General features: G+C 41.8%; 1 long non-coding RNA gene and 1 pseudogene across 1 annotated transcript; one reads left to right on the top strand and one right to left on the bottom strand.

Moving 5' to 3' along the window:
- Window positions 1-283: 283 nt before the first annotated feature.
- On the bottom strand, window positions 284-13,982 carry LOC134478909 (uncharacterized). Its single transcript, XR_010056083.1, has 2 exons — window positions 13,674-13,982; window positions 284-1,316 (listed from the first exon to the last, which is right to left on the bottom strand). It is a non-coding gene; the product is annotated as an uncharacterized LOC134478909 (long non-coding RNA).
- Window positions 686-11,575, top strand: Nsun3-ps1 (NOP2/Sun RNA methyltransferase 3, pseudogene 1; annotated as a pseudogene).
- Window positions 13,983-15,599: the final 1,617 nt, after the last annotated feature.

Genomic DNA, 15,599 nt, shown 5'->3' with positions numbered 1-15,599 from the left:
ACAGGTATGTGTATGAGTACACATATATGTGGAAATTAGAGCAGAATGTCAGGTGCATTCAGTTTTACAGGCTTGAGAAGGGCTCTCTCATTGAGCTTGCTGTTAAGTGCCAGGGAACTCAACTCCGTGTCCCTTCAAGGCTGGAGTTAAGGGATGCATAGGCTCCCTGACTTTGTATCTGGCTGCTGGGTACCATGTTGGAAAAGCAACTTCTCACCCTCTGCCTTCTTCCCAGCCTCTTTGAAAACCTAATACATCAATCAAAAGTAATTTTACAATAAGCTAAGATGAATAAAATCATATTTTTAAATAAAGCCAGCGTGAACATTGCAGCCTTATGAGACAAAAAGAAAAGTCAGGAAGACCAATCCTGAATTAGTCAGGTTTTTGTCTTGCTGTTACAGAGTTAGTTATGAAAATGATAAGTGATAGATGTATTTTGCTCATAGATTCAGATTCATCATGTCAGTTCATGATGAGCGGGGAGAATTTAGTGGAACAAAGTCACCCACATTGTCAGGGCCTGCGGATAGGAAAGGAAATGGGAGGGGCTGAGGCAAAATTTACTTCCCCAGGGCACAGCCCTATTGTGTACTGTCCCCCAGCAAGGCCCCACATCTGACTTTTCATCATGCCCACCCACGGTACAGTATATGAACCTGCCAGGGATTAATCTATTGATTAGGCAAAAGCCTCAGAAACTGGTCATCTCAGAGGAAAAGCCAGAGGTCTGCAGAAATGAATGCAACTGTTTCTCATCCCAGTCACAGCAGCAGTCCAGATTCACCATTACAGATCCTGTCTGAAAAATCGCAGGTAAATGAAGTGTAAACCTATGGCCACATGCACCCTCTTCATCTTCAAAATGTACTCGTTCCCGATGCTAACACTCATTTATTGCTCATTTTCTGTCCCAGGGATGTTCTGATATCTCCATCGCTGTGGCAATATGCTGACCTCTTCAAACGATTCAGTTATCCCTCTGAACTGGAAAAGACCTTGCTCTTGCGGGGCTATCACACAGTCCTTCAGGACGCTTTGCCACATTATCCCAAGTCAATGAAGTGTTACCTCAGCCGAACTCCAGACCGAATGCCTTCAGAACGACATTAGCCGGGACGTTTGAAGACGTACTACCTGCTTAATGCTGCTTCTCTTCTTCCAGTACTGGCTCTGGAACTGAAGGATGGGGAGACAGTCCTGGACTTGTGTGCCGCTCCTGGAGGCAAATCCGTAGCTCTGCTTCAGTGCGCTTATCCAGGTACTGTCTGCTCTGTCCTCACCCACATTGTTCCACGATTCAGTGTTTCAGATACCTGGAAGGCAGATGAAAAGAGGTGCGAGAACGAGGGTGCAGGGTTAGGAATCCTCAGTAACAGGAGGACAGCGTGAGTCAGAGTGAAAACCACAGCTGAGGAGGAATCGGAAAGTGCACTGTCTGATGCAGAACTCCATTCTGGGAGCCCACACCTCCCAGAGAATGTGACTGAGTTCTCGGAAGCTAACTGAGGAGGGTTTTGAGATTTTCATTTGCTGTTTGTGCTTAGTTTCACTGGGGATGACACTCGGGGCTTCTCCGTCTGAGTAAGTGTTCTGCCACTGAGCTCCTTACATTAGAGAGGTTTGTCTGCGTGTTATTGTCATTGCTCTTTGTAAAATACACAAAAATCCACTTAAAACTGTTTCATTGTGCTCTTCCTTAGAGTGTACTGTTCTGTTCAGTAGAGGTATGCTAGGTAACACATACAGTTTCAAATTTTTTAATATTCTCATTTGAAAAAAGTAATAAATGGTGAAATTAATTTTTCAGAATACTAAGATAATGTCCCTTACTAAGGCACGTAATCATAACAGAGGTGCTAGACGAAGTATTTTATACTCTCATGTTTTTAGAGATCTTTACGTTATTTTCTTCCTAAAGCACTTGTCAAGTCCTCATGATCACATTTGGCAAGGGAAGATAGGATTAAGCAATGCAGTAAGTTCTTCTAGAGTGACATTGTTATGGTTAATACTGGTGTAAAGTGTAGGGGCTGGGATGTGTGTCAGACAGTACAGTGTTTGCCGTGAGCTTGAGGACCGAATAAGCTTGTATTCAGAGCAGTGCATTTCAAAGACAGTACTGGGCAGATTGCTTTGTGCCTATCAGTGTGCCGCCTGAGGAGGTAGAGACACAGGGCTGCTCCCTCGACCTGCTTTTTCAACCCAAATGTGCGTGCTGGCACGCATGCGCGAGAGCGCGCACACACACACACACACACACACACACACACACACAGAGTCCATTTCATTGTACAATTATATTGATACAGGTGATCATTTTACACAAGAGCTCTTGCTAGCTGAGCCTTGTGTCCAGCCTCTTCATGGTTTAAATTAACTTTTTTGAAGTACTCAGGCTTCTAAACTGTAACACATTTTTCTTAAGATTAGGGGTGAGTGAAAAGCTAGTTTTTATTTGCACCTTGGCGAATGGCCATGTGGAAGGAGATGTTTTTAGGAAGTGGATGATCTAAAAAGTGATTTGTTCAGATTCCCCAAGCTTTCCTGTCTCTTAGAAAGGCATTATTTTCCCCAGGACATACATACAGCAGTTTGTAGAGTGCTAATTTATTTCTTCCTTTGAAAACCTGTGCTGTTGAAGTAAGCTTTTGGAAACATTCAAAATATTAAGCCACATTTTCGCTTGATACAGATATATTTGGCTCTGGTACAGATATATTGATATTTCGAAGGAAAAAACACCTAAACACCTAAGATGTTTTACATCTTGGATATGATTTTGAAAATGAGGTTTTCTGAATTTTGACATAAGAAATAAAAATACATAGGCTAGAATTTAGAATACATTATTATTTTTATAATCTGAGGTGCGGTTTTTGGAAGCATTTAAGGAGTATTTGATTTATATCCTCTCTCTGTGTGTCCCTTGATGATGATCTTATATTAGCTCTTACAAGATTATTAATTTTAGGTATAGAATTTTGAATATTGTAAGAGATGGAAGAGAAACATCTGAATCCATTTCTATTTTGACAAGTGGTGTTTAATCTTAACCCACGTCATAGGTTATAGTACTTTACACATTTGTAGTGAGGACGATGCTCTGGAACTCAAAGGTAACTGATAACATTCTGGACCTGCAAGATGGGGAGAGCCTTCCATCAAGGGCCGTGAACTACCATCAGTGTTCCCAGTGAAGGAGCTTTCCATCTAAGCGGGACTATGATAAATGTTCCCTACAGGTGCTGCTGTCGTCATGTTGCTGTTTAAAGCCCAAATTAAGTTAGCCATGGTGTTCACATGCGGATGCAGAAGCAATGCTAGTTGCTGCTTATAGAGAAGCAAAATTTAAAATGATGGTAATACTAAATGTGCACTTTATACAGTGATTTTCTTTTACATCCACACTGGATCTTATCCTGGGCAACAAGGTTGTGTCTTTGATTGATAAAAGGGTTTAAAATGATTAAAGAATTAGGCTACTTTTCTATCTGGTGATCCAGCTGCCTTCACCAGTACTCCAGTTATAGAGTGCCTTTCTTCCTCCTCCTCTTCCTCTTCTTCCTCTTCTTCCTCTTCTTCCTCCTCCTTTTTCCTTCTTCCTCCTCTTCCTCCTCTTCCTCTTCTTATTCCTTTAAATTAAAAGAGCTATTGCAGATTGGAAAGATGGCTCAGTGGTTAAGGGTACTGACTGCTCTTCCAGAGGTCCTGAGTTCAATTCCCAGCAACCACATGGTGGCTCACAACCATCTGTAATGGGATCTGGTGTCCTCTTCTGGCCTGCATGTGCACATGCAGAGAGAGCACTAGTATACATAAAAATACACAAATCTTAAAAAACAAAAACAAAAATAGCTATTGCAGTATTCTAGTTTTTACAGAAAAAGAGCAAACAGTTGTGATCCTAATGTAAAACATGAACTGCTAACCAGAAACCATGCAATTTAGTAGAGTGTCATGGTCAAACTTCTCCACAATGGCTGTAACCCTTCTACAGTGAAATTCTCTTACTGCCAGTAGTGCAATTTAGACATCTGGTTGGCATTTGGTAGCAGGAAATATTAGAATTTCTAGTCATGTTTGCCCTTTAAGCTATGCCTTCATATCTGTAGGCAGTTTTCACATTTCTGTTGTTTTTAGTATTATGTCTTTATTTAACTTTTCAGTACTTGGTCATAATGTACTTAAAGGTAAATCTGGTTATGTTGGGTATGATGTGATCATTGCCATCTCTGTGGCTGGATTCTTAAATCTTGCTCTAGATTTAGGGAGACTTGTAGTGAAGTCTATTCTACCCCATTGGCATTTTCACTTCCTTCTCGAACCCCTGCAACTCATATAATTGCTTTTTTGATGGTGACATCAAATTCTCACAGGCTATCTTCATCCCTACCCCCTACTTTTATTTACTTCTTTTTTTCTCCAAGAGAATATTTTTAAATAATGTGTTTTCAAGGCAACTAGCATTTTTGTTGTTATCTGATCTCTTCTGCTGTTCCTGTCTTCTATTGCGTTTAAGCATTTGTTAGATGTTTTTAAGAGTAGCTTTAAGGCTGGAGAGCTGGCTCAGTGGTTAAGAGCACTGACTGCTCTTCCAAAGGTCCTGAGTTCAAATAACAGCAACCACGTGGTGGCTCACAACCTTCCATAATGGGATCCGATGCCCTCTTCTGGTGTGTCTGAAGACAGTGACAGTGTATTTATGCATAATAAATAAATACATCTTAAAAAGAATAGCTTTACTTTGATGTTTCTCTATTTAGGTATTAAGTTGCCTCTCTACACTTTCTTGAATCTTACCAAATTTCCCCAAAAGTACTACTTTAGCTCTTTTCATCATGCTGCCTGTTTATATTGTTTTTGTCAGTTTTTGTCTTATTTTATCCATTAGATGTAGTCATGATTCTGTGAAAATTTCTTGTACCTGATATATGAAATAGTCTGTGCATAAACATTAGGTATTTCTCCCAGGTTTTATTCTGTGTCTGTGTCTACTGTTTAAGAAATTCTAAGGGGCCGGGGATTTAGCTCAGTGGTAGAGCGCTTACCTAGGAAGCGCAAGGCCCTGGGTTCGGTCCCCAGCTCCGAAAAAAGAAACAAAAAAAAAAAAAAAAAGAAAGAAATTCTAAGGTTTGCATGAATCTGTGGGCCTTTCTGGTGCTTCACCACTAGATGGCATCCTAAGTCTGGCTTTATTACAGTTCTGCTGTTGATTTTGTTGTTGCTGCTGCTGCTGGTGGTTCAGCTCCCTGATTCCCTAAGCCACATTTTGTCACTTATCTTTTGTAGGTATGTAGTTCACAATGAACTAGAGAAATGCCTCAATGTATAATTTGTCATTACAAACGTTACTCCAAGGTTCAAGTCAGCCCATGTGGCTCACCTCCAGTCACTGGTCTGTGGTCAGGTACTAGAGCTAAACCTGGTTTTGAGCCACACAGGAAAGGACTAAGCCAGGCTCTTACTTGGTGGCTTGATGCATCTTGGTACATAGTTCCCTTCTCTTTGCTTAAAGCTCAGCACCCCATTTACATCCATTTTCGAGTACGTGTGTATGGGAAGTGCACGAATCCACTTGGCAGGCACACTTGTGGATGTCAAACTATGACTAGCAGTAATAGCGATCTCCTTCCAGCATGCACATCCTGCCGGTCAACTTTCAGGTGTTAGTTGTGTCCTCCCTCAATGCCTCTATGGCTCAAACTCATGTTGTCAGGCTTTTGGGACATACTCCTTTACCCATTGACCATTTCAACAACCCAGTTCCTCTCTTTACTTGCCTTGAAGTAGATAGCTGTTCCCTCTTGATTTGTCAGGGAGGAAATAGAATTGGTAGTTTCATGGTTAAAAATACTGAAAATCAAGATTATACCCAGAGCCCACAGCCTACTGAGACCATCATAGCTTAGGGACACTGAGACCTACATTGTTATATACTGTCTGTTCCTTAATGGATTTATTTCCACCCATGGTTCTGAACATCTATAACCATCCACAAGAGATATTGGCAAGGTTAGAAGCTTAGCTGATGGTGGCATTAAGGCAGGTATAGGACCTCGATTCATAGGGCACTGGCCTATGGATTGGGATGGTTAGAATGTGCTCACTTAACAGCCTGGCACTGAGTTCTTGCATCAGTTTTAAAATGATATTAACAACCTCAGCATTCCTCAAATGCATTAAATAAAAGAAATCTAAACCCTGCCCTGGGAGCAGTTTTACCAAGAGCGAGCCCAGATTTGAACTCTCTTCTCTCTGTGTGTGTCTTCCATCATTTCCCCTGTCTGTAATCTGTCTGGGTCTAAACCTGTGCTTGCCTAACCATTTCCTGTCTTGTCTCTTCTGTGCTTGTGTCCAGGTCTGTGCCCCTAGTAAAGAATGTTGTTCTGTATTTATTTGAACAGCGCAGAAAACGCATGGGAAGGGATGGGGAATACAGAAATTTGAACAGGGTTTTACAAGGGATGACCCTTTACAATTGCAGCTGACCCCACTAAACAGTGCTGCAACCATTGTTGCAAACATGGTTGGCAGCCCACATCCAGGACACTTCCAGGATTCATTGGGAACAATTGCTTTCTAAGGTTGCTTTCAGCCTATTTCTATGTTTCCTCATTTATATAATACACACACACATGTGTTACTTGTAGGTGGGGGACATGGATGTCATATATTTTAAGATTGAAGCTATATATTTGCTTAGATTATAAAAGATGATCACATAGGAAGGCTACAAAACAGTTAAGACTAGTCATTACCCTTTTTGTGTTTTTCTTTTTTAAAATTTTTTAATTGCGGTTCTAATTTACATTTTAAATCAACTTTCCCAGTTTTCCCTACAGTAATCCGATATCTGTCCCCCTGCCCTGCTTCTATGAAGGTGCTCCCTCACCCACCCACGCACTTCTTTCCACCTCACCTCCTCACCCTGACATTCCCTACACTGGGACATCGAGCCTTGACAGGACCAAGGGCCTCTCTTCCAATTGATGCCTGACAAGGCCATCCTCTGCTACATATGCAGATGGAGCCATAGGTCCATCCCTGTGTTCTCTTGGGATGGTAGCTTAGTCTCTGGGAGCAGTGGGGCATCTGGTTGGTTGGTATTGTTCTTCTTATGCAGTGGCAAATCCCTTGAGCTACTTCAGTCCTTTCTCTAAGTCCTCCATTGGGGACTCAGTTCTTAGTTCAGTGGTTGGCAGCGAGCATCCACCTCTGTATTTGTCAGGCTCTGGCAGAGTCTATCAGGAGACAGCTATATCATTCTACTTGTCAGCGTGCACATCTTGGCATCCCCAGTATTGGCTGGGTTTGGTGACTGCATGTGGGATGGATCCCCAGGTGGGGCAGTCTCTGGATGGCCTTTCCTTCAGAGTCTGGTCCACAGTTTGTTTCTGAATTTCCTCCTGTGAGTATTTTGTTCCTCCTCCTAAGAAGGAGGGAAGCATCTACACTTTTATCTTTGTTCTTCTTGAGCTTCATGTAGTCGGGAATTTATCTTGGTTATTCCGAGCTTTTTATCCACTTATCAATGAGTGCATACCATGTGTGTTCTTTTGTAATTGAGTTATCTCACTCAGGATGGTATTTTCTGGTTCTATCCATTTGCCTGTGAATTTCTTGAAGTCATTCTTTTTAATAGCTGAGTAGTACTCCATTGTGTAGATGTTCCATATTTTCTGTCTCCATTCCTCTGTTGAAGGCCATCTGGGTTCTTTCTAGCTTCTGGTTATTATAAATAAGGCTGCTATGAACATAGTGGAGCATGTGTCTTTGTTATATGTTGAAGCATCGTTTGGGTATATGCCCAAGATGGGTATAGCTGGGTCCTCAGGTAGTTCAATGTCCAATTTTCTAAGGAACCTCCGGACTGATTTCCAGATTGCTTGTACCAGCTTGCAATCCCACCAACAATGGAGGAGTGTTCCTCTTTCTCCACATCCTCACGAGCATCTGCTGTCACCGGAGATTTTGATCTTAGCCAGTGTCATTTGAGCTTTTGATCTTAGCCATTCTGACTGGTGTGAGATGGAATATTTTTTACTTATTTATATGAGTACATTGAAGCTGTCTTCAGACACACCAGAAGAGGGCATCAGATCCCATTACAGACAGTTGTGAGTCACCATGTGGTTGCTGGAATTGAACTCAGGACCTCTGGAAGAGCAGTCAGTGCTCTTAACCACTGAGCCATCTCTCCACCCCTACTTTTTATTTTCTTAAATGCAAGTCAAACAGACAGGCTCAGTACCTTGTACTGAGTGTTAAGAACTTACCTTAAGTTACCAGTCTTAAGTAACCTCCAAGTGTATTGTTAGCGTTGTCTGTGGCTTAGCAAAAGGTAGTCTATTTTGCTGTGGGAGATTTGTTCACAGTAATGTATTGTCACAGTTCTAAGGCAAAGACCTTTGCCCCCTTTTTTGTCTTACCTCCTAGTGGGAGGGCCCTGTTTTTTGTGTGTTTGTTTATTTGCCCGCTAAGGGTGTATGTAGAAGGAGTGTAGTTAGTCTCTGGACTCTCAGGCAGTTTCAACACTGCCCCAAGGCAAAGTCCTGTGCTCAGTTTTCTGCTTGATTTCCAGGTGCTTAGAGCCTCATGTCTCCAGCTCTGCTTCCCAAGGGTGGAGAAGTGGTGCCTGCCTTGCTATCCCAAGTAGTAGCCTAGGTGTGAGGGCTGCAAGACTGAGTTTCTGGTGCATGGTTTCACTGGGGCAGGCCATGCTACTGGATGTCAGGTCAAAGTCTGGACTTTCTTCCTTTCCACTGCTCCAATGGGAGTCTCTCCTCACACTGTCTAGAATTGGAGGGATGTTGACAAGGACATCTCTTCTTTTTTCTGTTTCTTTGGTGCATCTTCTCATACTATGCGAAAATCAGACACTCTCTCCTCTGGCTCTCCAAGCCCTTCAGAGCAGTGTCTCTTTGGGAAGCCCACCATAGAAGAGTCTTCTTCAGCCACCATCCTGTCCTCAGTTTTCGTCACACTTAATCACAACAGCTATGCAGGTATGATCCCTATTTTACCAATCCCCATGAAGACACCAACACCAACACCAACACTGTCACAGAGCTAAGTAGCCTTCCTAGGCTCAGTTCTCTGACTGGGAGCTGGTGTACTTACTCTTTTCTTTAAATATACACTGTATTACCTTTGTTCATTTAAAATGGATGCCTTCTACCAGCAAGGAACTTAACATACCTAACAGAATTCATTGCTTACTGTCAACAGCTGGTACTTCAGGGGAAAACTATGTGAGCTTCGGTTGTTCTGCATCTCTAGGAATCTGTACGTTTACAAATTAAACTTGACTGAATAAATGCAAGAGCTTCTAGGAGGGTGTGAGGCACAACATTGCACGAATATTTTATAAAGTATGTATTTATTTTTGTTTTTAAAGTTATCATAATGTTTACCTCTGAGCCATATCTCTGAAACATTGATTTTTCTGAAGTTTATTTGCTAAAGAGTAGAATTTGCCAATGACATTGCCTTGGAGTACTTCGGAACTTTTTAATCCTTCATATTTAGGTTATCTTCTCTGTAACGAGTATGATCGCCTGAGAGGAAGATGGCTGAGACAGACGTTGGAATCTTTCATCCCACAGCCTTTGAGAAATGTAATTAAAGTGTCTGAATTGGATGGCAGAGAAGTGGGGGATGCCCAGCCTGCGACGTTTGACAAGGTACTTTTATTGTATGTGGAAGCTGACAGACTCCTAGTGATCTGGCATTGTGCTGCTCTGTTGTTCTTCTCCTTCTGCTTCCCCATCGTACACTTTCTCAGGCTCTGGGAGATTCGATAAAGTGGATGTGCAGGCATTTTTCATTTGATGGTTACTATGGTTCAGTGGAAACAGTGATGTTGGGTTTGGGGATTATGGAAAGTTATTTTCTGGACCTCAAAGTCACTCTGGAAATGAGTTACCTTTTGAACCATTATAAGGAAAAAAATTGTACTTTTTACTTTAATTCATTAACATTTTATATATTATGGTATGATAGGTGAAGAAAGGTCATTTCAGTAAATTAAAATTGAATTTTTAATTCTTAAAAATAAACACTGACCCTGGGTTCAGTCCCCAACAGTGTAAAATTTACTAGGGCAGAAAAAAAATACAGTCTCAGTTTCTGAAGATTGGTAACTTTTGTCAGTTTCATCTGTAGTCATGCAGAATATTAAGTACAGCCGTGGGTGATGGCACATGTCTGTAATCCCAGCACACAGAAGGGCAGAGTCAGACAGATCTCTGAGTTCTAGGTCAGCCTGGCCAAGGCAACACAGAGAATCCTCCCTTGAAGAACCAAAATAAATGAATAAACAAACAAATAAAATAAAAAAGAATGTCATTGCATTCTGTTAATAGCACCAGTAGGTGTTTAGTCTGCTCAATTCTGTCTCTCCACTGAGACAAACACTGAAATTGCAGAGTTTTCTGTATCGGGGACAAATACATAAAAGGACTTAGCACGTCCTATCCCGGGTCCCTACGGTGCTGGTTTCATTTACACACTGTTTGTCATATGGCAGCTCCACATACCTCCCCTAAGAATGTTTGCACTCTTTTTTCTCTAGGTGTTAGTTGATGCTCCGTGTTCAAATGATCGAAGCTGGCTGTTCTCCTCAGACTCTCAGAAAGCTACCTATAGGATTCGTCAAAGGAACAATTTGCCTGCCCTCCAAGTAGGACTTTTAAGGTGAGGACTGTTTATTCAAACGTGTATGTGGGTTCCCCATATAATTTAAATACCTGCAGTCAAGCGTGTCAGGAGGGCAAATGGAAAACTTCCTGGTTCTGATTAATTCTCCAAAGGATACAAGCAACAAACTCCAGGCGTCTGTTTAAGCTCTCACCCTGCACTGCCTTCTTTCTCAGTGTGTCTACAAAAGCAGGAAGGGTTTGGCTGTGACTCAGTTGTTTTTCTGTCTAGGTTTGTCCCAGGCCAGGGGCTTAGCCTGCTGTTTAACCAAACTGGAGTAGTCTTCCATGGAAGTAGTATTGGACCACATCATAGTTCGGTAATTTCCTGGAGAATGAATCTCCTAGGAAGACATAAATACTTGTTCACATTTGTCTCCCTCAAGTTTTTCTGTATTTTTTCCTATGCTGTAAGCAGTGAGGTTTCCAGGGAATATTTTATTTCACCTCTCATGAAATTTCCTTCACTATGTTTTCTTTCTTTTTTTGATATATTCATTTATTTTATGTATATGAGTACACTGTAGCTGTCTTCAGACACACCAGAAGAGGGCATCAGATCCTGTTACACATGGTTGTGAGCCACCATGTGGTTGCTGGGATTTGAACTCACCACCTCTGGAAGAGCAGTCAGTGATCTTACCACTGAGCCATCTGTCTAGCCCCCACTATTTTTTTAAATTGTTTTATTTATTTACATTCTAAGTGTTGTCCTTCTTCCTGGTCTCAGCTCGAAGAGTTCTCCACCCCATGCCCCCTTGTCTTTTCCTTTGAGAGGGTGCTGTCCCACCCATTCTCCTCACCCACCCAGAGACTAAACCACCAACCAAAGAGCATTCACAGGCTGGTCTGTGGCCCCCGCCGTGTATGTAGCAGAGGGCTGCCTTTACTAATTTTTATTTCAGCCATTACCTAATCTCTTTGGATTTTCTACTTTATTTAATGCTTTTCTTCTCACTTTGTCTCAATTTATCGTTTTCTGTTTGCTTCAGTTTTACAAACCTTTTCTTATTAAAGCTCTAAAATATCTACTAACTGTTAAATGAATACTTTTTTATCTTAGTTTTACTCAACTCCCTCTACTTTTGAAATAAATTTGTCTGGAATTTGAATATTTATTTCTTCGTGTGTGTGTGTGTGTGTGTGTGTGTGTGTGTGTGTGTGTGTGTGTGTGTGTGTTTAGGCATGCACATCGTGATGCATGGTATGTGTATGGAGGTCCCTGCAAGTCAGTTCTTTCTTTCCACCATAGGTTCTAGGTATTGAACACAAGTCATCAGGCTCGCATGGCAAATGCTTGTCAGACACCTCACCTGCTGAGATGCGATAGGATATTAAGGTTCCTTCTTTTGTTTCTTCCTTTCTTTGCTTTCTCACGGTTTGTTTTCCGCACTGTGTTGCTATGTAACCCAGCCTGGCCTCCACTTTTCAACCCAGTGCTTCATCCTTTCCAGTGTTCGGATTATAGCCATGAGCCATCATGTCCAGCTAAAATGTGCTTTTAGTATAATTATAATATCTGGAAATACCAATATTCTAAGATGATGATGTTAATGGTATAAGCCTCTTGGGCACACATCCAAGCACATACCAGGTTTCTTTAAGCCAGGTCTAACCACTGGACCTAAGTTTGTTTTAAATGCCTGTAAACTTTCTGCATCAATCTCTATGTATGTAAGTATATATAAAAATACATTAAAACTAGCCGGTGTTGTTGTGTGCATACGTACTGTAACTTGTAGTCTTATATGTAGTATTTCAGAGCCTCTGCATATATCTACTTTCTCAACTTCTGTGGACTAGAGGAACAGTCCATTGATTCTGCTTTCTTTTTCTTTCAAAAGAGTTTCTTTCTGCATACTGTCTTTAGTCGCCGTGGACTGCTATCATAGTGATTTTCTTGATTGAATTTGAATTTTCTTCCAAAGTATATGGTGCCAGCCCATAGTCTTACTTACGGTTACTTTGGTGACTGCTTCCTCCGTCTTGAAATATTCTCTTCTCTTGACGTTTGTGATTATGCTTTCTTCTTACTTGTGATTGTGTCCTCTCTATATTTTACCTTTCTCCTCTCACAAAACTTTGTTCCTTTAATCTGCTAATATCATTTTTGTCTGATAGTTTCAAATGATATAAAGTGCTCTATTGCAAATATATATCTAAACTGACATTTCTTCCTAGCTGTGCACTTGTGCACTCAGTAACCTACCAGATGCTCTAGAAACATTTGCCTCAGTTAAAACTCATATTTCTAATGCTTTATTAGTCCCACTGCCAATGGCAAGAAAATAAAAAATGAAAGCAGTCTTCTCTGTCTGTCTGTTTTCTTTCTTAGTTAGTGCCGTTCTGCCATGTCTTTGCCTAAGTCTGAAGCCATCCCCAGCCCCTCCATTTCTCCATGTCCAATCAATCACTAAGACATTTCAGTTGTAACTGTCACACGTCTGTCAATTCTGTCCAGTTCTCTCAATTCTTCACAGCCTCTCCTAGATACAGCCAGTATCCATCACGGAAGTGACTTTAGCTGGCTTCTGACAGTCCTCCAGTGTGTGCTCTACCACTTCCTGGTGCAGAGAAGCCAAAGTGTTGCGTCGGACATGGAACCTGAGCCTTCCCGTCCATCCGGGTAGTCTTCAGCACCTCCCCTGAGCCCTCCCGTCCATCCGGGTAGTCTTCAGTACCTCCCCTGAGCCCTCCCCGACCATCCGGGTAGTCTTCAGTACCTCCCCTGAGCCCTCCCCGACCATCCGGGTAATCTTCAGTACCTCCCCTGAGCCCTCCCCGACCATCCGGGTAGTCTTCAGTACCTCCCCTGAGCCCTCCCCGACCATCCGGGTAGTCTTCAGTACCTCCCCTGAGCCCTCCCCGTCCATCCGGGTAGTCTTCAGTACCTCCCCTGAGCCCTCCCGTCCATCCGGGTAGTCTTCAGTACCTCCCCTGAGCCCTCCCGTCCATCCGGGTAGTCTTCAGTACCTCCCCTGAGCAGCAGGACTTCCAGCTCCTCAACACAGTAATCAAGGACACTCTTCATCACCCTTCAGGGTCTTAGGACTCCATGTAATGGACTCTGGAAAGCCACACCTCACGTGCAGTTCTCAGGGCTGAGGTCTTCATTCCCTGTTTATTTTGTGTTCTGGTTCTAACTTTTCCTTCCACCTACTGGTCTTCAGAAATCGGCTTTACTATGGCTTAAGCAACTCACGAAGACTAGGACTGATATCTCATGGTATCTTCACTTTTTTGAAACAAGATGTGTGTGTGTGTGTGTGTGTGTGTGTGTGTGTGTGTGTGTGTGTGTGTGTGTGTGTGTGTGTGTGGTTGCTCTCCACTAGACCTTTACCTCTGCCTATCTCATTCTTTCAATAAGATTTACCTCTGCCTATCTCATTCTTTCAATAAGACTTTAAGTGTCTTGGGAGAATAGAGTTTTATTCTCAACATAGTGGCCAACATATAAAGTACCTCAGTTAATAATTGTTAAAAAACAAGTAAATTATAAAATCTGAATATTTGAAATCCATAGGTATAATTACTGTAGTCAAAGTCAATCTGGTCAAAATAATCTTGTAATCATTATTGGGCTTCTAGGTAGGCATAGTAAATCCTTTTACATAATATATTGATTATTATAGCTTTTATCTAGGCATGCACACCTTTGCTTTGACTTTAATGTCAGTTTTTCCATATATTGGATGTTGTGATGCTGTAGCATTTCAGTCATTATGAAGATCATCCCATACTGCCACACACCTCCTGTGACACAAGAGCTGAAGCTCTTCCTTAGGTAGCAAACCACTCTCTGTCTTCTTAACTCTTCTTTCTTTAGGCTTATGCTAAAATAGATTGACAGCGCACAAACGGAATGTCAGTTTTCAGGTCCTCATATGTCGCTGAGAAAGACCATCACTACAGCTGTCATCCACGCTCTGCTCTGGGCACAGGCGTGCGGGTTTGTAGCCTTGCCTCCGATTCCTAAGCTGCTCTGGGGGTAGACTGACTGGAAGCCGCTGATGTTGGTATCTGACTAAGTGATGATGACGGAAAGGGCAGAGAGACATAAACCATAGACACATTCTTAAAAGGGTCTGATTTACTGATACAGAAAAGTCTTGGGGTTAAAAAGATAAAGCATACCACACACTCTTTCCTTATCTCATTTTCCACTTCAGAAAAGAAAAGGATTATGGTAATTTTTTATATCACAGATACCACTATCATTTGCAAAGGAGGGTCTTTGGCCACTGTTTTTAATTTTTTTCTTTGCATCCTTATTTTTTAAAGAAAGTATAATCATTTTCTCCTGTAATATCAGATATATGGATTTCTTTTTTTTTTCAGACAAGAAAGCAAAATGGTATTTATTCACCTTTTAGGAAATTAAATAACAAAACTCAGAATAAATCAAAACAAAAACATAACATGACATGTGACTGAGCATGTCCAAGCACAATAGCACTTATTAATCAATATAAAAATAGAATTTATTATTCCTAGTTTCTCTTTTCCCAACTTTTACTGCATGGATGTTATTAGAAGCCTGAGCTACCCAGCCCTACCATGTGACAGAGATTACGGTCGCACAGGGAAAAAGGTTTCTATTTTTGGAGGCCTCATCCAACTGGATCCCTCAGGACTTTTGCACTGGCACTTTCATGAGGAAAACAGGCACTGTCTGTCAGAGCACAAGCTATCCTGGCTCTGGAACTCTTCAAGTTTTCTAAGCTCTTCAGAGGACAACAGTTCTTAGCCATCAGTGATCCCGGCAGCCACGGCCCCATCGACCTCAGTAGTAGCTTCCTACACTGCACCAAACAGTGACTAACACAACTCGGTCCGTTGGTGTGGGAAGATAAGGAGCAGCAGCTGCTAACTGTACTCAGTGAACCCCTTCAAGGAGTA

The sequence above is a fragment of the Rattus norvegicus genome, chromosome 11 (genome assembly GCF_036323735.1).
Source record: "Rattus norvegicus strain BN/NHsdMcwi chromosome 11, GRCr8, whole genome shotgun sequence".
NCBI classification, from domain to species: domain Eukaryota; kingdom Metazoa; phylum Chordata; class Mammalia; order Rodentia; family Muridae; genus Rattus; species Rattus norvegicus.
Note: the sequence above shows the minus strand (reverse complement) of the source record. Positions and strands in the feature narration are given on the sequence as shown.